General features: G+C 42.7%; 1 protein-coding gene across 1 annotated transcript in view; it reads left to right on the forward strand.

Annotated features, from left to right (window-relative positions):
- Window positions 1-12315: 12315 nt before the first annotated feature.
- Window positions 12316-22869, forward strand: part of LOC120020896 (spectrin alpha chain, non-erythrocytic 1-like) — a 64610-nt gene continuing 54056 nt past the window's right edge. The window contains exon 1 of the mRNA XM_038964520.1: window positions 12316-12413. The gene's annotated coding sequence lies outside the window, so the exon portion shown is untranslated. The remainder of the gene's footprint in view (window positions 12414-22869) is intronic.

A 22869-nucleotide genomic window follows, 5' to 3' on the forward strand; every position in this document is an offset into this window, starting at 1 on the left:
GGCCCGCTAGCTGCCTGAATCACCGTGTCTCCGGCCCGCCTGAGCCACTCACTGGACCCCTATGATCACTCGGCTACGCATGCCTCTCCCTAATGTCAATATGCCTTGTCCATTGCTGTTTTGGTTAGTAATTATTGCCTTATTTCACTGTAGCGCATCTAGCCCTGCTCAATACGCCTTAGATAACCCTTTAGTTCCACCTCCCACACATGCAGTGACCTCACCTGGTTTAAATGATGTTTCTAGAGACAATATCTCTTTCATCGTCACTCAATGCATAGGTTTACTTCAACTGTATTCCCATCCTACCATACCTTTGTCTGTACATTATGCCTTGAATCTATTCTACCGTGCCCAGAAACCTGCTCCTTTTACTCTCTGTTCCGAACGTACTAGACGACCAGTTCTTATAGCCTTTAACCATACCCTTATCCTACTCCTCCTCTGTTCCTCTGGTGATGTAGAGGTTAATCCAGGCCCTGTAGTGCCTAGCTCCACTCCCACTCCCCAGGCACTCTCATTTGTTGACTTCTGTAACCGTAAAAGTCTTGGTTTAATGCACGTTAACATTAGAAGCCTCCTCCCTAAGTTTGTTTTATTCACTCCCTTAGCACACTCTGCCAATCCGGATGTCCTAGCCATGTCTGAATCCTGGCTTAGGAAGACCACCAAAAACCCAGAAATTTCCATCCCTAACTATAACATTTTCGGACAAGATAGAACTACCAAAGGGGGCGGAGTTGCAATCTACTGCAGAGATAGCCTGCAGAGTTCTGTCTTACTATCCAGGTCTGTGCCCAAACAATTCGAGCTTCTACTTTTAAAAATCCACCTTTCCAGAAACAAGTCTCTCACCGTTACCGCTTGCTATAGACCACCTTCTGCCCCCAGCTGTGCCCTGGACAGCATATGTGAATTGATTGCCCGCCGTCTATTTTCAGAGCTTGTGCTGTTAAGTGACCTAAACTGGGACATGCTTAACACCCCGGCTGTCCTACAATCTAAGCTAGATGCCCTCAATCTCACACAAATTATCAATGAACCTACCAGGTACAACCCCAAATCCGTAAACACTGGCACCCTCATAGATATCATCCTAACCAACCTGCCCTCCAAATACACCTCTGCTGTCTTCAACCAGGATCTCAGCGATCACTGCCTCATTGCCTGCGTCTGTAATGGGTCTGCGGTCAAATGACCACCCCTCATCACTGTCAAACGCTCCCTAAAACACTTCAGCGAGCAGGCCTTTCTAATCGACAGGAAGGATATTGGCCTCATTCCGTCAGTAGAGGATGCCTGGTTATTCTTTAAAAGTGCTTTCCTCACAATCTTAAATAAGCATGCCCCATTCAAAAAATTTAATCCAGTAACAGATATAGCCCTTGGTTCACTCCAGACCTGACTGCCCTTGACCAGCACAAAAACATCCTGTGGCGTACTGCATTAGCATCGAATAGCCCCCGTGATATACAACTTTTTAGGGAAGTTAGGAAACAATATACACAGGCAGTTAGGAAAGCAATGGCTAGCTTTTTCAAACAGAAATTTGCATCCTGTAGCACAAGCTTCAAAAAGTTCTGGGACACTGTAAAGTCCATGGAGAATAAGAGCACCTCCTCCCAGCTGCCCACTGCACTGAGGCTAGGAAACACTGTCACCACCGATAAATCCGCGATAATTGAGAATTTCAATAAGCAATTTTCTACGGCTGACCATGTTTTCCACCTGGCTACACCTACCCCGGTCAACAGCCCTGCACCCCCCACAGCAACTTGCCCAAGCTTCCCCCATTTCTCCTTCACCCAAATCCAGATAGCTGATGTTCTGAAAGAACTGCAAAATCTGGACCCCTACAAATCAGCCGGGCTAGACAATCTGGACCCTCTCTTTCTAAAATTATCCGCCGAAATTGTTGCAACCCCTATTACTAGCCTGTTCATCCTCTCTTTCATATCGTCTGAGATCCCCAAAGATTGGAAAGCTGCCGCGGTCATCCCCCTCTTCAAAGGGGGAGACACTCTAGACCCAAACTGCTACAGACCTATATCTATCCTACCCTGCCTTTCTAAGGTCTTTGAAAGTCAAGTTAACAAACAGATCACTGACCATTTCGAGTCCCACCGTACCTTCTCCGCTATGCAATCTGGTTTCCGAGGTGGTCATGGGTGCACCTCAGCCACGCTCAAGGTCCTAAACGATATCATAACCACCATCGACAAGAGACAATACTGTGCAGCTGTATTCATCGACCTGGCCAAGGCTTTCGACTCTGTCAATGACCACATTCTTATTGGCAGACTCAACAGCCTTGCTTTCTCAAATGACTGCCTCGCCTGGTTCACTAACTACTTCTCAGAGTTCAGTATGTCAAATCAGTTTGCCTGTTGTCCGGACCTCTGGCAGTCTCTATGGGGGAGCCACAGGGTTCAATTCTCGGGCCAACTCTTTTCTCTGTATACATCAATGATGTCGCTCTTGCTGCTGGTGATTCTCTGATCCACCTCTACGCAGACGACACCATTCTGTATACTTTTGGCCCTTCTTTGGACACTGTGTTAACTAACCTCCAGGCGAGCTTCAATGCCATACAACTCTCCTTCCGTGGCGTCCAACTGCTCTTAAATGCAAGTAAAACTAAATGCATGCTCTTCAACCGATCGCTGCCCGCACCTGCCCGCCCGTCCAGCATCACTACTCTGGACGGTTCTGACTTAGAATATGTGGACAACTACAAATACCTAGGTGTCTGGTTAGACTGTAAACTCTCATTCCAGACTCACATTAAGCATCTCCAATCCGAAATTAAATCTAGAATCGGCTTCCTATTTCGCAACAAAGCATCCTTCACTCATGCTGCCAAACATACCCTCGTAAAACTGACTATCCTGCCGATCCTTGACTTTGGCGATGTCATTTACAAAATAGCCTCCAACACTCTACTCAGCAAATTGGATGCAGTCTATCACAGTGCCACCCGTTTTGTCACCAAAACCCCATATACTACCCACCACTGCGACCTGTATGCTCTCGTTGGTTGGCCCTCGCTTCATATTCGACGCCAAACCCACCAGGTCATCTGTAAGTCTTTGCTAGGTAAAGCCCCGCTTTATGGCCACCCCTCATAGCCTGTTTCCTCTCTAGGTTTCTTCCTAGGTTTTGGCCTTTCTAGGGAGTTTTTGCTAGCCACCGTGCTTCTACATCTGCATTGCTTGCTGTTTGGGGTTTTAGGCTGGGTTTCTGTACAGCACTTTGAGATATCAGCTGATGTAAGAAGGGCTATATAAATACATTTTATTTTATTTTATTTATCTCAGCGCACTGGTCACCATAGCAGCACCCACCCGTAGCACGCGCTCCAGCAGGTCTATTTCACTGGTCACCCCCAAAGCCAATTCCTCCTTCGGCCGCCTTTCCTTCCAGTTCTCTGCTGCCAATGACTGGAACGAACTGCAAAAATCACTAAAGCTGGAGACTCATATCTCCCTCACTAGCTTTAAGCACCAGCTGTCAGAGCAGCTCACAGATCACTGCACCTGTACATAGATCATCTGTAAATAGCCCATCCAACTACCTCATCCCCATACTGTTATTGCACCCCAGTATCTCTACTTGCACACTCATCTTCTGCACATCTATCACTCCAGTGTTTAATTGCTATATTTGTAATTATTTCACCACTATGGCCTTTACCTCCCTTATCCTACCTCATTTGCACACATTGTATATTTACTTTTTTCTTATATTGTATTATTGACTGTATGTTTGTTTATTCCATGTGTAACTCTGTGTTGTTGTTTGTGTCGCACTGCTTTGCTTTATCTTGGCCAGGTCGCAGTTGTAAATGAGAACTTGTTCTCAACTAGCCTACCTGGTTAAATAACGGTACACTAAAAATAAAAAGACTGCATCAGAGAACAAGCACACATAAACACCACAACTGCTACCTGTTTTCTAAAAGGCAGAGGCTGTGGATCCAACTTTTCAGGACCCCTCTTCTCGGAGGTGCAAATAGGCCGACCCATGAGAACGTTTTTTAAATATCTACCACTTCTTTCTGAATGGACCCTCTCCCATTCGTCATGAGACAACGTAAACACCCTAATTGCCTCATCTGACTAAACACACTTCAGTGTATGCGAATTGCGAATTTTGATGTCAACCTCTCCAGTTACATGCTGTTCATCTGATTCAGTTTTCATAGAGATTACGAATTCCTCATCTGATAAACCTCTACACACAACTTTCTGTCTCTAAGTGGTAGTATTAATTCCCAATATCTTGGGTGTCTGAGATTTGATTGGGCTGCACCATCGACACTCCATCATATGAACTTTTGGCTACATCAGGATGAATATCAGAAACAGGTTCTTTATCCTCAAAGGTTTGTACGTTTATCAAATTAAGTTGGCAGTCTGAAGGTCTTCTCTGAGCAGTTGACATTCCCTCATTTAAACACTCCACAGGCAATAGGTTTTGTACCTGAGCCTCATTTACATTCTCTGTTTGTACCATTTTGTTTCATTTAACCATGTTGTCACTAGCAGTAGAATGTACTGTATCAATGTGTCAAAGTCCTCTTTTAAGACTAAATCAGTTTTGCAATGGCTGTACTTGAACTCAACATAATTCTGCGTTGCATAGAAACGTAGCATATTCTACATCCGTTTGACTATCTGGAGATAGGCCAACACAATGAAAGTGATACCATTTTGCACAGATATCACATGCTAGCATTGCTTGTTCAATGTTATTTGGTCATTTACAGAAAGGAAAGAGTGTTTCGGGTTTCTTGGGCTGTGTGACCCATTCCTCACCATTTACGTTTCACTGCATTTCCCCTACCCACTCTGTCTTTGATTGGTGAATTTGTTTACATTTGTTTATTGACTGTGTTGCACTGATTTAAGTTTGTGGTGTCATCCTCATCTCCCATCCCATTGCATATGGGTTGGGGGCTGGTCAACTCAACCTGTTCCTCAAGCTGATTAACAATAATGTTATCTCTATTCTTGTCCCTCATATTCATAAGATTTTGGACACTACGTTTAGTGACAATGGGTTTTCCAATTGGCCATTACAAAGTTTTGTCAACTTCCTCCCAAAATTGGAAATAAAAATGTTCATTATGCTGCATAACGGAATGTATTGTCATTAAAATAGCATGATTATCCCCATTATTCCCGCCACTCCCATCCAATTTATGCTTCAGATTTGGTTGTTCAGCAGCATTATTTTTCATTTATCAGCGGTTGTGTCAAATTATTGTGTTCTATGCATTTATTAGTAGGTCAACACCACAGTTAACTCTATCACCACAGACAACTCCCACCATAGCACTAGGTCCACCCTTTACAAGTCCCTCCACCAACACCAGACCTCTGTGACCAACTCCCTTCCCTAATTGATTCTATTTTATTCCATTATATTGTTGTTAAATCATTACTATATAGGCTATAATGAAATAACACCATATATAGATTCTACAGACCGTAGTGAGTAATCCCAACCCCAACTTTTACTTCGACACCTGGAATAGTTTTCTCTCTGTAAACCAATATGTACACTGAGTATACAAAACATTAAGAACACCTGCTCTTTCCATGACATTGCTACACGGACTGAGTTGACCTTGTACCTTTATTGACCTTTTATTTCAGTATTTGCACTGTCTCTATGCACACTCACACACACACTGTCACTCCAACACACACTCACTCCATAAATTGCTCACTCACACATAATATGCACACACATTTACACTGACTCTACACACCCACACACCCACGCACATGCAAGCTGCTGCTACTCTGTTTATCTTATATCCTGTTGCCTAGTCACCTTACCCCTATACATATCTACCTTCATCACTCCAGTATCCTTGCACATGTAGATATGGTATTGGAACGGACTTTTTCAATATTTGCTGTATATAGTATGCTTACTTACTGTAAATACTTTATTGTGTATTTCATATTTCTTATTCTTATTTCTCATTTTTTTCCTAGTAATACATTGTTATAGATTATTGCATTGTTGGGCTTTGAGTTTGCAAGAAAGGCATTTCACTGTAAATGTGCATGTAACATAAAAAATGGAAACTTTAAATACAGACTAACCAGGTGAATCTAGGTGAAAGCTATGATCCCTTATTGATGTCACTTGTTACATCCACTTCAATCAGTATAGATGAAGGGGAGGAGACAATTGAGACATAGTTTGTGTGCCATTCAGAAGGTGAAAGGGCAAGACAAAATATTTAAGAGCCTTTGAACAGGGTATGGCACCGGTTTGTGTCAAGAACTCCAATGCTGCTGGGTTTTTCACACTCAACAGTTTCCTGTGTGTATCAAGAATATGGCAAGGTATGGCAACTGCTTGGCATCCGACCGCAAAGTGCTACAGAGGGTAGTGCATGCGGCCCAGTACACGGTAAAGTCTACATTTGTTGTATTCAGTGCATGTCTAAATCAAATCAAATCAAATTTTATTAGTCACATGCGCCGAATACAACAGGTGTAGACCTTAGTGAAATTCTTACTTACGAGCCACTAATCGACAGTGCAGTTTCAAAATTACAGATAAGAATAAGAGATAAAAGTAACAAGTACTTAAAGAGGAGCAGAAAAAAGATATATACACTGCTCAAAAAAATAAAGGGAACACTTAAACAACACAATGTAACTCCAAGTCAATCACACTTCTGTGAAATCAAACTGTCCACTTAGGAAGCAACACTGATTGACAATAAATTTCACATGCTGTTGTGCAAATGGAATAGACAACAGGTGGAAATTATAGGCAATTAGCAAGACACCCCCAATAAAGGAGTGGTTCTGCAGGTGGTGACCACAGACCACTTCTCAGTTCCTATGCTTCCTGGCTGATGTTTTGGTCACTTTTGAATGCTGGCGGTGCTTTCACTCTAGTGGTAGTATGAGACGGAGTCTACAACCCACACAAGTGGCTCAGGTAGTGCAGCTCATCCAGGATGGCACATCAATGCGAGCTGTGGCAAGAAGGTTTGCTGTGTCTGTCAGCGTAGTGTCCAGAGCATGGAGGCGCTACCAGGAGACAGGCCAGTACATCAGGAGACGTGGAGGAGGCCGTAGGAGGGCAACAACCCAGCAGCAGGACCGCTACCTCCACCTTTGTGCAAGGAGGAGCAGGAGGAGCACTGCCAGAGCCCTGCAAAATGACCTCCAGCAGGCCACAAATGTGCATGTGTCTGCTCAAACGGTCAGAAACAGACTCCATGAGGGTGGTATGAGGGCCCGACGTCCACAGGTGGGGGTTGTGCTTACAGCCCAACACCGTGCAGGACGTTTGGCATTTGCCAGAGAACACCAAGATTGGCAAATTCGCCACTGGCGCCCTGTGCTCTTCACAGATGAAAGCAGGTTCACACTGAGCACATGTGACAGATGTGACAGAGTCTGGAGACGCCGTGGAGAACGTTCTGCTGCCTGCAACATCCTCCAGCATGACCGGTTTGGCGGTGGGTCAGTCATGGTGTGGGGTGGCATTTCTTTGGGGGGCCGCACAGCCCTCCATGTGCTCGCTAGAGGTAGCCTGACTGCCATTAGGTACCGAGATGAGATCCTCAGACCCCTTGTGAGACCATATGCTGGTGCGGTTGGCCCTGGGTTCCTCCTAATGCAAGACAATGCTAGACCTCATGTGGCTGGAGTGTGTCAGCAGTTCCTGCAAGAGGAAGGCATTGATGCTATGGACTGGCCCGCCCGTTCCCCAGACCTGAATCCAATTGAGCACATCTGGGACATCATGTCTCTCTCCATCCACCAACGCCACGTTGCACAAAGCGGATGCTTTAGTCCAGGTCTGGGAGGAGATCCCTCAGGAGACCATCCGCCACCTCATCAGGAGCATGCCCAGGCGTTGTAGGGAGGTCATACAGGCACGTGGAGGCCACACACACTACTGACTTGTTTTAAGGACATTACATCAAAGTTGGATCAGCCTGTAGTGTGGTTTTCCACTTTAATTTTGAGTGTGACTCCAAATCCAGACCTCCATGGGTTGATAAATTTGATTTCCATTGATAATTTTTGTGTGATTTTGTTGTCAGCACATTCAACTATGTAAAGAAAAAAGTATTTAATAAGAATATTTCATTCATTCAGATCTAGGATGTGTTATTTTAGTGTTCCCTTTATTTTTTGAGCAGTGTATATATATATATATATATATATATACAGGGGCGTGCCGGTACAGAGTCAATGTGCAGAGTCAACCTCCAAATCGATCCCGCTCCAGAGTACAGGCCTCAGTGTAACGCTCATTCCTTCTACGATAAACACGAATCCGACCATCGTCCCTGGTGAGTCAAAACCGTAACTCGTCAGTGAAGAGCACTTTTTGCCAGTCCTGTCTGGTCCAGCGATGGTGGGTTTGTGCCCATAGGAGACGTTGTTGCCAGTGATGTCTGGTGAGGACCTGCCTACAAGCCCTCAGTCCAGCCTCTCTCAGCCTATTGCGGACAGTGTGAGCACTGATGGAGGGATTGTGCATTCCTGGTGTAACCCGGGCGGTTGTTGTTGCCATCCTGTACCTGTCCCGCAGGTGTGATGTTCGGATGTACCAATCCTGTGCAGGTGTTGTTACACGTGGTCTGCCACTGCGAGGACAATCAGCTGTCCGTCCTGTCTCCCTGTAGCGCTGTCTTCGGCAGTACGGACATCACAGTACGGACATTGCATTTTATTGCCCTGGCCACATCTGCAGTCCTCATGCCTCCTTGCAGCATGCCTAAGGCACTTCAGGCAGATGAGCAGGGACACTGGGCATCTTTCTTTTGGTATTTTTCAGAGTCAGTAGAAAGGCCTCTTTAGTGTCCTAAGTTTTCATAACTGTGACCTTAATTGCCTACCGTCTGTAAGCTGTTAGTGTCTAACGAGCCTTCCACAGGTTCATGTTCATTAATTGTTTATGGTTCTTTGAACATGCATTGGAAATAGTTTTTAAACCCTATACAATGAAGATCTGTGAAGTTATTTGGATTTTTACGAATTATCTTTGAAAGACAGGGTACTGAAAAAGGGATGTTTCTTTTTTTGATGAGTTTATGTACATGTAGGTAGAGTTAATTAAAGTGACTATGCATAGATTACAACAGAGAGTGGCAGTGGTGTGGAGGGGGGTCAATATGAATAGTCTGGGTAGTCATTTGTTCAGGAGTAGATGTTCAGGAGTCTTATGGCTTGGGGGTAGAAGCTGTTTAGAAGCCTCTTGGACCTAGACTTGGCGCTCCGGTACCGCTTGCTGTGCGCTAGCAGAGAGAACTAGGGAGACTGGAGTCTTTGACAATTTCTAAGGCCTTCCAGTGAACCACCGCCTGGTTTAGAAGTCCTGGATGGCAGGAAGCCTGGCCCCACAAGCTTGGCCCCTCTCTGTAGTGCCTTGCGGTCGGAGGCCGAGCAGTTGCCATACCAGGCAGTGATGCAACCAGTCAGGATGCGCGCGATGGTGCAGCTGTAGAACCTTTTGAGGATCTGAGGACCCATGACAAATCTTTTGTCTCCTGAGGGGGAATAGGTTTTGTCGTGCCCTTTTCACGACTGTCATGGTGTGCTTGGACCATGTTAATTTGTTGGTGATGTAGACACCAAGGAACTTGAAGCTCTCAACCTGCTCCACTGCAGCCCCGTCGATGAGAATGGGGGCGTGCTCAGTCCTCTTTTTCCTGTAGTCCACAATCATCTCCTTTGTCTTGATCACGTTGAAGGAGAGGTTGTTGTCCTGGCACCACACGGCCAAGTCTCTGACCTCCTCCCTATAGGCTGTCTCGTTGTTGTCGGTGATCAGGCCTACCACTGTTGTGTCATCTGCAAATGTAATGATGGTGTTGGAGTCGTGCCTGGCCGTGCAGTCATGAGTGAACAGGGAGTACAGGAGGGGACTGAGCATGCACCCCTGAGGGGTCCCTGTGTTGAGGATCAGCGTGGTGGATGTGTTGTTACCTACCCTTACCACCTGGGGGCGGCCCATCAGGAAGTCCAGGATCCAGTTGCAGAGGGAGGTGTTTAGTCCCAGGGTCCTGAGCTTATTGATGAGCTTTGAGGGCACTATGGTGTTGAACGCTGAGCTGTAGTCAATGAATAGCATTCTCACATAGGTGTTCCTTTTGTCCAGGTGGGAAAGGGCAGTGTGAAGTGCAATAGACTGCATCATCTGTGGATCTGTTGGGGCGGTATGCAAATTGGAGTGGGTCTAGGGTTTCTGGGATGATGGTGTTGATGTGAGCCATGACCAGCCTTTCAAAACACTTCATGGCTACAGACGTGAGTACTACGGGTCGGTAGTCATTTAGGCAGGTTACCTTAGTGTTTTTGGGCACAGGCATTATGGTGGTCTGCTTAAAACATGTTGATATTACAGACTCGGACAGGGAGAGGTTAAAAATGTCAGTGAAGACACTTGCTAGTTGGTCAGAGCATGCACGCAGTACACATCCTAGTAATCCGTCTGGCCCTTGTGAATGTTGACCTGTCTCAAGGTCTTACTCACATCGGCTGCGGAGAGCGTGATCACAGAGTCTTCCAGTACAGCTGATGCTCTCATGCATGTTTCAGTGTTATTTGCCTCGAAGCGAGCATAGAAGTAGTTTAGCTCATCCGGTAGGCTCGTGTCACTGGGCAGCTCTCGGCTGTGCTTCCCTTTGTAGTCTGTAATGGTTTGTAGGCCCTGCCACACCTGTTGAGCATCAGAGCCAGTGTAGTACGACTCGATCTTAGTCCTGTATTGACATTTTGCCTGTTTGATTGTTCGTCGGATGGCATAGCAGGATTTCTTGTAAGCTTCCGGGTTCGAGTCCCGCTCCTTGAAAGCGGCAGCTCTAGCCTTTAGCTCAGTGCGGATGCTGCCTGTAATCCATGGTATCTGGTTGGGGTATGTACGTACAGTCACTGTTTGGACGACGTCATCGATGCACTTATTGATGAAGTCAATGACAGATGTGGTGAACTCCTCAATGCCATTGGAAGAATCCCGGAACATATTCCAGTGTGTGCTAGCAAAACAGTCCTGTAGCTTAGCATCTGCTTCATCTGACCACTTTTTTATTGATCTAGTCACTGGTGCTTCCTGATTTAATTTGTACTTGTAAGAATCAGGTTGATAGAATTATGGTCAGATTTGCCAAATGGAGGGTGAGGGAGAGCTTTGTATGCATCTCTGTGTGTGGAGTAAAGGTGGTCCAGAGTTCTTTACCCTCTGGTTGCACATTTAACATGTTGATAGAAATTAGGTAAAACTGATTTAAGTTTCCCTGCATTAAAGTCCCCGGCTACTAGGAGCACCGCCTCTGGGTGAGTGTTTTCTTGTTTGCTTATGGGGGAATACAGCTCATTCAATGTTATCTTAGTGCCAGCCTCTGACTGTGGTGGTATATAAACATCTACAACGAATATAGATGAAAACTCTCTTGGTAGGTAATGTGGTCTGCAGCTCATCATGAGAAACTCTACCTCAGGCGAGCAATAGCTCGAGACTTCCTTAGATATCGTTCACCAGCTGCTGTTTACAAAAATACGTAGACCGCCGCCCCTTGTCTTACCAGACGCCGCTGTTCTATCCTGACGGTACATCGTATAACCAGCCAGCTGTATGTTGATATTGTCGTCGTTCAGCCACAACTCCGTGAAGCATAAGATGTTACAGTTTTTAATGCCCCGTTGGGAGTTTAATCTTCCCAATAACTTGGCCATTTTATTGTCCAAAGATTGCATGTTTGCGAGCAGAATTGAGGGGAGATGGGGTTTATTCGATCGCCTCCTACTCCTCAGAAGGCAGCCTGCCTGTCGGCCTCTCTTTCTCTGCCTGCTCTTCACGCAAATCACTGGGGTCAGGGCCTGTTCCCAAGGGAGCCGTATATCCTCCACGATGGGCTCGTCAGAGTCGTGAAAGAAGAAAAAGGATTCTGCTAGTCCGTGGTGAATCAAATAAAATTTGATTTCAATGGTCCATCACCCCAAGGACATCCAACCAACTTGAGACAGCTGTTTGAAGCATAGAGCAACTCAATATTATGAAGGTGTTCATAATGTTTGGTATATCCAGTGTTTTCATATAGTGTATTGTATTGGGGGCATATATTTTACCTTGGAACATGTTTTAAAACCCACATTTAATGTAAATGTCAATTAAATATGAACAAATATGAATCATTGTTAATGTTTACACAATTTTCCATATCATGAATAAATACAGGTAATGATACTTCTACTATTACGTGGGAAACTTTTATTTTTTAACATTTTCGAAATTCCGTGATCTGTCTTAGTGTTGCTGACGAGACGATGGTTGAAAAAGCGCGACAGCTATTTCATTCCGGGAGGTTGGCTCCGTTTTCGATCCAGTTCTAGAAAGCTACCCAAGCTCACCGCACAGTAGAGGTAAGCGTGCTATTTAGAACAGTTATTTTGCACATGGTGGGTTTGAATAAAAACGGCTTTACTAACTTGCACTTTCTGCTTTTAAAGTAACTTGTGTAGGGTCTACTAGCTAGCATTTCGTCACTCACAGCTAGCCTCACCATCCCCCTGCTAACTAGCAAGCTACTTGCATCGTAGCTACTTGCATCGACAACATAACTGTCAGGGCACCGTCATCTCATCCCCGTTTGAAAACAAGCTTGCATATCTTATTGAGCCAAAACCTTATTATTGGAGGAGGCTAGTTAACTAGCTACATTCGCTGAGCCATAAACCATCTCTGGCTGTCTTTTTATTTTTATTTTTTTTCATCAATGATTGCATCCAGGACTTCTTTAATTATTTTTGCAAGTAGCAAGGCTAATATCTTATAGTCATTATTAAGAAGACAAGTTGGACGCCAGTTATCGATGAGCAGCACTTATTTTTTTAGGCTTAGGTATCAGTGTTATTAACCCCTGACTCATTGTAGCATCTCTGGCTAAGTCAACAAGCTTTCTTGCGCTGACATTGACAGCGTGAGGTCACACAACCACCCATTCAACAGCAAAATGTGCAGCTATTAAATCTTTATAAATCAATGGCACATTTTAATACATGGTAGTATATTCTGTCGACGCCAGCCATATGTTGTCGGCCATAGCCGAAGGACCCGCCCGGCATCACGGCAATATGATAGTGGAATCACAGACAGAACTGGTAAGAAGGGTTAGTTATTGAATCAATAGTACCCCTGAGGTGGTGTGGTATATGGCCAATAAACCACGGCTAAGGGCTTTTCTTAAGCACGAGGCAACGGTGAGTATATTGGCCATTTACCCCTCCAAGGTCCCGTATTGATATTATAAACTGGATACCAACTTAATTAGAGCAGTAAAAATACATGTTTTGTCATACCCGTGATATACCACAACTGTCAGCCAATCAGCATTCAAGGCTCGAACCACCATTATAAACTGGGAGGGTTGAGCCCTGAATGCTGATTGGCTGACAGCCGTGGTATATCAGACCATATACCATGGGTATGTCAATATCAGACCATATACCATGGGTATGCCAAACCATTTATTTTTACGGCACTAATTATGTTGGTAACCAGTTTATAATAGCAATAAGACACCTCGGGGTTTGTGATATATGGTCGATATACCACGGCTATGGGCTGTGTCCAGGCATTACGAGTTGCTTCGTGCATAAGAACAGCCTTTTGCCATCTAGGGCCTTATTGCTTAAATATATTTTGGTGGAATGCCATTGATTAAATTACCAGTGTGTTGTGAACAACATTAGCAACAATAGTGAACTGATGGTTCGCCTTCAAAATAAGGGTCCCCATTGAAACTGATGCTAATGGAAAACGTGCCACAATTGGACTAGATAATGTGTAGGGCTGACTCCATTTAGTCAACTGGTCGATTGTTTGGTCGATAGGCTGTTGGTCGGCCGAGATTTCTTTAGTTGAGCAGCCGTATTTATTTATTTTTCATGGTGTACAAGACACCTGTCTGTTTCGTGACAGTCTCAGTGGACTAATCCATTGCGTAGGCCACGGGGATGGCACAGTCCATCACTCTAAGACATGTGATACTGAAATTGTATATGGTTATATTACGGGAAAATAATTGTGCAACACTAATAAATCAAATATTATTTTATAACAAATGCGCTTTCTCCCGCGTTGGATATGGTTGCTGTCCATGGTTCTGAAACAATCTTCGGTGCGCCGTAGAATTGGCGCCTTTCCCTATGTTGCAATGTGCATAATAGCAAAATTAACCAGCATATTGGGATTGAGAACAATGCGGCGGATGTCTTCTTCAATATAAGACGTTTTAGGTTGTAGTTATTATCGGAATTATAGGACTATTTCTCTCTATACCATTTGTATTTCATATACCTTTGACTATAGGATGTTCTTATAGGCACTTTAGTATTTCCAGCCTAATCTCGGGAGTTGATAGGCTTGAAGTCATAAACAGAGCTGCGCATCAAGCAATTGCTAAGAGCTGCTGGCAAACGCAGTAAAGTGCTGTTTGAATGAATGCTTACGAGCCTGCTGCTGCCTACCACCGCTCAGTCAGACTGCTTTATCAAATATCAAATACTTAATTATAATATAATAAACACAGAAATACGAGCCTTTGGTCATTAATATGGTCAAATCTGGAAACTATAATTTCGAAAACAAAACATTTATTCTTTCCGGGAAATACGGAAACGTTCCGTATTTTATAGAACGGGTGGCAACCCTAAGTCTAAATATTGCTGTTACATTGCACAACCTTCAATGTTATGTCATAATTATGTAAAATTCTGGCAAATTAGTTCACAGTTCACAACGAGCCAGGCGGCCCAAACTGTAGCATATTCCCTGACTCTGCTTGCACTGAACGCAAGAGAAGTGACACAATTACCCTAGTTAATATTGCCTGCTAACATGAATTTCTTTTAACTAAATATGCAGGTTGAAAAAATATATACTTCTGTGTATTGATTTTAATGAAGGCATTAATGTTTATGGTTAGGTACATTTGTGCAAAGATTGTGCTTTTTCCGGCAATGCGCTTTTGTTAAATCATCATCCGTTTGGCAAAGTTGAAGTAGGATGTGATTCGATGATAAATTAACAGGCACCGCGTTGATTATATGGAACGCATGAAAAGCTAGTTAACTACACATGGTTGATGATATTAAAGGTAAAAAAATATATAAAAAAATAATATTGCTAGGTGACTATGTGAAGATTGATTGTTTTTTATAAGATAAATCGCAAGCTAGCATTAAACTTATCTTGGCTCCTTGCAGCCACAAGGTCCTTTTGACGCTGCACTCGCATAACAGGTGGTCAGCCTGCCACGCAGTTTCCTCGTGGATTGCAATGTAATCGGCTATAATCGGCATCCAAAAAGGCGATTAACGATTATGAAAACTTTAAGTCGGCCCTAAATAATCGGCCATGCCGATTGACGACCTCTAAGCCAAGCTCGAGTTATCAGTGTAGCCCTGTTATCGCCTGGACTTGTTTTTTTCTAGGCGTGGAGATATTTCAACATCCAGGCTTCCGTCATAACTGTTCATTTATTGTAAAAAAATGAAGTATGACGGGGCAGTTAAAAAAAATAAAAAGTACTCCCGTCTGAATCGTCCTCTGGAATAACGGACATTCTGGGGTAATAATTACATAACCAACGTTCTCTAGTAATCCTAGTCCCTTAGCCAAATTGTCAAACCTCAACTTCATTAGATCTATAATCCATAGCCTAACTGTTACATGTGCCTGGCTTTATAAATCATCCATATGTCTACAGAAACAAAACAGATCTTGCTTCTGTTGCCTGTTTGAGTGTTTGTTTAAAACCTCTTAAGGATCGGACCCTTTTTTTCAATTTTCGCCTAAAATGACATGCCCAAATCTAACTGCCTGTAGCTCAAGACCTGAAGCAAGGATATGCATATTCTTCATACCATTTGAAAGGAAATGGAAATGTGAAATTAATGTAGGAGAATATAAAACATTAAATCTGCTAAAAGATAATACAAAGAAGAAACATGCGTTTTTTTTGTTCTATCTTTGAAATGCAAGAGAAAGGCCACACTGTATTGTACAGTTTAGGCGCAATTTAGATTTTGACCATTAGATGGCAGCAGTGTATGTGCAAAGTTTTAGACTGATCCAATGAACCATTGCGTTTCTATTCAAAATGTTGTATCAAGTCTGCCCAAATGTGCCTAATTGGTTTATTAGTAGCCTACTGATTCCGTGAGCACCAAGCCTCATGCAACGGCAAAATGTCAGATAAAGCAATTTCACAGATTTGGCTGTTTTTAATCTTTGCTATGCTGTAATAAAGGCTTTACAATTGTTTTTCGTTAGAACAGACAGTTATTACTTATCATTCATTTAATGTCGTTTACACTGTTCCAAACAGGCAAGGCAGTAAAATATTATTGTAATCTAACAGCACCTGTTTGTCTCACACAGCCTAATATGCGCGCAGCTCTCGCTCCTATTCCCTCCTTTGTCTTGATCTTGTTATTATCTTGTTATTATTATGATTATCTTTATAATAAGTGATGTCGTTATCATTAGGAGGCTTTGTATAGTATCCTTGTATAACCACCATCGAGCTGTAGGCCTAAGAGCACATCCTGTTTAGTTTTAATATCGTAACTTATTTAGGCTTCTATTTCAATATATAGGCTACTGTATCAATCAAGCAGTCATGCATTCGTTCATGCCATCACACAGCATACGAGACATTCATGCTTTGAAATGTAATCAAGCATTTTAGTTGTCAAATTACATAAAAGGGAGCTTTGAACAATTAGCCTAAACAATAAATAAACTGCAATTCACGAACAGTTTTTAATCTGCTGTAATTTCTTTTAACGGGAAAAACCAATGAAAAAAAAAAATGCAGTTTAAACGTTAAGCAAAATTGTCAATTTGTCACATCCCTTACTGTATAGCCTAACCTATGGATTGTGCACCCATGAAATGGGGTATCAGCCTACTCCGTGACACTCACAGAACACAACTGCGAATAGTTTACACAAATATTAGTGTCTTATAATGTGTACACAGAATCCATAGGTTAGGCTGTACATTGCAATATGAATGTTCAATACACAGGTTGACTGGTGAGCTTAATGTTGCAACTCTTTGCTTTATAAATGTGCAATAACCATAAACCACAATTTATATAAGGAATTGGCAACTCGTTCTCATTCTGAGAAATAAGCTAGTCCACTTGATTTCAACGTGTGGACAGGCTGGCATGTTGTTCAAACAGTTGGAGACTAGAGTTGGGCAGTATCCAGATTTTCAGACAATCAACCTGGCATATACAGTATTAATAAAGAAATTGCAAAGACAGGCAATTCAGCTCATAAAATTCTACATATATAGATAGAAGCTTCCGAATTTTATTTTGGATGAGTTTAGACATTTACAAGCGAATGTGAATCAGACACGTGCAAATGAACAAAGTTTTGGCACATTCTGCTGAAGGAAGAACAGTACAGGCTCTGAAGCACGCTGTGTCTGTGGAGTCTGGAGTTGCTAGGGCAGTGTTCTCCAACCTTTTCTAGCATGAGAGCTATTTAAAAAAAAAAAAAATAACATGTCGTGAGCTACTCATTTTTTCCCTAGCTTTCAAATAGGCACATTCTCTTCTCCTGCAACTCTTTCCCAGGTCCTTCGTGCACTACTTTCTCTTTTACACAAGGTTTCTGCCAATATACCTGGTAAAATAATGGTTAATAAACAACTCTAAGGGGAGCCTTATAAAATCAGATGTTTTTTCTCTCTAAAATTACATGTGTTTTTCAGTTAAGTATCACGGTATGCAAAAAAGTTATTTGACGGTATTTTGGGTTTTTGAATAAGAAATGTTCTAAATTTGCTTTATCCATTCTGTTGTATACTGTTCTATTCAACTTCAATGGGCAAACAATCTAGGCCTTATTTTTAACCAAATGTTGCAATTGCGATTTGACTTGCGATTTAGAGCAAAACACTTGGGTGAATTGTTGGAATCATGGAAATAGAATGATTATTCAAATTTTTTAGTTAGAATATGATAGTGGGCACTTTGAATACAGTGTTTGACATGACAACAAATTAAAAATGTCAGGGAGGAGTTATTGTGAGAGGGTAGGAAACGAGGCCGCATTAGCGGCTAACAAGATTTAGGCCCAACTTGCTAATAAAATACCAACTAGCTGTTTGCAGATGTAAGAAACACAAACTAATAGTGTAGTTATAGAACGCTAGTGGATTTATATTAAGAAGCAAAGTGAAAATCAACATTGTTGCATGTGCATTGTTGCATTTGGGCTCCCGAGTGGCGCAGCGGTCTAAGGCACTGCATCTCAGTGCTAGAGGCATCACTACAGACCCTATGCACAGATCTGAAAGGATTGTAGAAGAGCAACATGGCGGAAGGAAGCTCAATGCTTCTGGTGGAGCAATCCCAATGCTTCTGTCTGTCTCTATCTCTTCAATTATGTAGTCACTGGACATATAGCTATTGGAAGGGGTCAGGAAGGAACCAAAATGAACTCATTTCATTAGCACTGTGTGCATATGTCAAGGTAGTTCATCCACCATCCTTAGTCTGACCGATATGGGATTTTTGGATCCGATTTTGGAGTGGAAATATTCACCAATAACCAATATTTGCTGATTATTTGTTATTTTTGTAGCTGGAATAAAACATTTAAAAAATGTATTGGTATTTAGCTATATTTTCATCAATTGTAGGACTGTAGCCACTGAATTCTGATAGTTGTCACTTGAAAGTGAATGGTTCTTACTATCCGGAATCCTTGGGACGTCCCTACCCCGTTTACATTTTAAATGGTGAGGGTTAAGGTTTGGGTTAGGTTAAGGTTAGCTAGCTAGCACTCGTGATGGAAATGAGGGTGGCAAAATGTGAATTTGGACCAGTCACTGACTAGTGACAAGCCATACATCAAAATTATTGGGCTCCCGAGTGGTGCAGCAGTCTAAGGCACTGCATCTCAGTGCTAGAGGCATCACTACAGACCCTGGTTTGATCCCGGGCTGTATCACAACTGGCCGTGATTGGGAGTCCCATAGGGCGGCGCACAATTGGCTCAGTGTCGTTAGGGTTTGGCCGGGGTAGGCTGTCATTGTAAAATAAGAATTTGTTCTTAACTGACTTGCATAGTTAAATTAAGGTTAAATAAATGAATAAAAACGTAGCTACAAAGCGCTACTTTTTAACCTGCTATTTTTTTTTATGTCTCTGAAAACATTTGAATGACAGAGGTTGAGGAATAGACTTCGCAAAGAGCAAATTTAACACACCAGATTTCGCGGGCTTCACTAATAGGCTGTAACGTTACCGTAACCACAGAGTTGAATGCCACTTGCTTTACATTTGGGCATAGCATCCATTGTTTGAGCTGGCAAGCTTTTATCTACTCAACACTCCCCGTAGAAGCAGTAACACTTTAGTTCATAGTAGTTCTTTCCTCTCCGACTGGTGTAGTTGCGTTGGGTGATCGTGTCCAGTCTTGCTATAGCGCCAAGGCAAAATAGGCTAATAGCCATGTAAAGAGCGCCCTCTTCAGACAAATAATGAAATGCCCCAAAAAATGTCAAATTCATTGAACACATTTTTTTCAGAGCGTTTTCCCCGCATCTTATATTGGTCCTTTTCGGTGGATTAAATGATGACGCAAATACATTCTTAAAAGGCTAATATCTGGCGAATTATTTTTTAAATGTATTTAGTTTTTTCAATTTATTTTTAGTAATTTTTTTTATTTTTATTTTTTTAACTATATATATTTTTAATATCGGTCAACTGATAAATCGGTTGGGCTTTAATGCACAGAAATTTGTATTTTCTAAGCCCATCGACCCACCACCACCCACTTCCCTTCATAGCTGTTGCACATTGTGTTTCTACTGATGGTTGACAGTTTGGGTGTGGCTCGACATCAAACTGCTCCAACCATAAGACTTTTAAACACCGACGTTCCTCCTGGCATGTCTGTGTTTTACATTATTGCTGGTGTGTGTGTTTATGTTTTGCATTCTTGATGGGATCAAAAACAAGGTTGAGGTCATCACTGGTGTCACCAGAGGGAAGGAGTAGGGCTGTTGCGGTGACTGTATTACCACCACACCGGCAGTCATGAGTCATGACCTCAGTAAAACTCCACGTGACCGTTGAGTCATGGTAATCTCCTTTTATGCACTCTGGACATGCTTTGGTAGTACCCAACTTGCTAATGACCATCAGGCCCTTAATGGCCTGGTACTCACAGGACTCTATTGTCCCTCTAACCACTCTAACATCAATGCAAAGGAAATAGATAATTACATGAAACACTTATCATCGAAACAGTATCCTGCTTTTAAAACTCACCTCAATGTGATGATCAATTTGAAGAAAGAAGTTCAACAGCAGGTTGAAACTGAGTGTAAAACATGGTCATTGTGGATGTTTCAAAGCCTAACACAACGGAGAGCGATTTCTAAGGTGGTGATTAGTTCAAAACACCATACACATATTAGAGCTAATGCATAGGCTTATGAGCCTTACCCTGGGAGGGGGGGGGGGGGGGGATAAATGTAATTATGACTCTGCCTTGTACAATATAATCGTGGCCAAAAGTTTTGAGAATGACACAAATATTAATTTCCACAAAGTTTGCTGCTTCAGTGTCTTTAGATATTTTTGTCAGATGTTACTATGGAATACTGAAGTATAATTACAAGCATTTCATAAGTGTCAAAGGCTTTTATTGACAATTACATGACGTTGATGCAAAGAGTCAATATTTGCAGGTTTGACCCTTCTTTTTCAAGACCTCTGCAATGTGCCCTGGCATGCTGTCAATTAACTTCTGGGCCACATCCTGACTGATGGCAGCCCATTCTTGCATAATCAATGCTTTGAGTTTGTCATAATTTGTGTGTTTTTGTTTGTCCACCCGCCTCTTGAGGATTGACCACAAGTTCTCAATGGGATTAAGGTCTGGGGAGTTTCCTGGCCATGGACCCAAAATATCGATATTTTGTTCCCAGAGCCACTTAGTTATCACTTTCACCTTATGGCAAGGGGCTCCATCATGCTGGAAAAGGCATTGTTCATCACCAAACTGTTCCTGGATGGTTGGGAGAAGTTGCTCTCGGGGGATGTGTTGGTACCATTCTTTATTCATGGCTGTGTTCTTAGGCAAAATTGTGAGTGAGCCCACTCCCTTGGCTGAGAAGCAACCCCACACATGAATGGTCTCAGGATGCTTTACTGTTGGCATGACACAGGACTGATGGTAGCGCTCACCTTGTCTTCTCCGGACAAGCTTTTTCCCGGATGCCCCAAACAATCGGAAAGGGGATTCATCAGAGAAAATGACTTTACCCCAGTCCTCAGCAGTCCAATTCCTGTACCTTTTGCAGAATATCAGTCTGTTCCTGATGTTTTTCCTGGAGAGAAGTGGCTTCTTTGCTGCCCTTCTTGACACCAGGCCATCCTCCAAAAGTCTTCACCTCACTGTGCGTGCAGATGCACTCACACCTACCTGCTGCTATTCCTGAGCAAGCTCTGTACTGGTGGTGCCCCAATCCTGCAGCTGAATCAACTTTAGGAGACGGTCCTGGCGCTTGCTGGACTTTCTTGGGCGCCCTGAAGCCGCCTTCACAACAATTGAACCGCTCTCCTTGAAGTTCTTGATGATCCGATAAATGGTTGATTTAGGTGCAATCTTACTGGCAGCAATATCCTTGCCTGTGAAGCCCTTTTTGTGCAAAGCAATGATGACGGCACGTGTTTCCTTGCAGGTAACCATGATTGACAGAGGAAGAACAATAGTCTGATGCGTGAAAATATGATCACTTGATGAGAGAACAGCTGTGCAGCCTGAGGCGAGCTTTTATTACGACTTTTTCAACTCCTCAATAGCATATAGTCGCATCATTTAGCCCATTATATGTTTTGATTTCTAAGACATTCTAAGGTTTGTATCATTCACAACTAAAGTTGCCAAATAACTCTTAAATATAGTAAATGGGACCCGTTTCAAATGATACATATTATGCTCAGCGTAGCCACTTCATATGCGCACTAAGGTAAAAATATCCTTTCTATTTCATTCAGCAAAGTTTAGTTCTATTCTTCTAACTATGAAATGTATATAAAATAATGGCACAGGACTTATAAGCATATCTTGTCTGCTAAATGAACAAGCCTACAGCCTATGGCATGGAACATAGCTAGATAACATACGGTAGGCCAACACATTCTGTTATTCGGAAATACATTTTCTTCATATCATGTTTCTTTAGACCTGACATAAATAAATAATGGATGTCTTGTGATGTATATTACATTGATTTATTAGACTGTTAAATGTAGATGTTCCAAAGGTGCGCATCAGTGGCTTGTATGCATGGAGGCCTGGAGATGTTAATTAAAGGTCGACACACTGAGGAGTCTCCCTTTTCTGGTTGTCATGACAATGCTGTTACCCTGGCCTCTGTCCTGTCAGGCTGCTGGCTGACTGTCCTAACTCACCTTACACTTTGGGCATGCACACTCGACACAAAGCAAATAACGGACACTTTGTCATGTGACTGAATTTATATTCTTCTAATGCATCACAATTGTCTTTTATCATAATGTCAAGTTATGTTAATTGAATGATCTATTTTTGAATGATTTGAAAGTAACCCATTGATCTGACATGAAACTGTGGTGTATGCTCACTGTTGTGTACTTTAGCACAGACACCTGTCATCATGTCCCAGTTTATTAAAACAAAACTGAAGTTAACGTGTGTCACTACTATGTGTGTGTGCATGGTGTGCGCATTGCTGTTTGTTTTCCTATCAGAAGGGTGTGCTGGGGTGTTCATCGAAGTTTCTAGAATGCTGAGA

This window comes from Salvelinus namaycush, chromosome 26, assembly GCF_016432855.1.
Source record: "Salvelinus namaycush isolate Seneca chromosome 26, SaNama_1.0, whole genome shotgun sequence".
Taxonomy (NCBI): domain Eukaryota; kingdom Metazoa; phylum Chordata; class Actinopteri; order Salmoniformes; family Salmonidae; genus Salvelinus; species Salvelinus namaycush.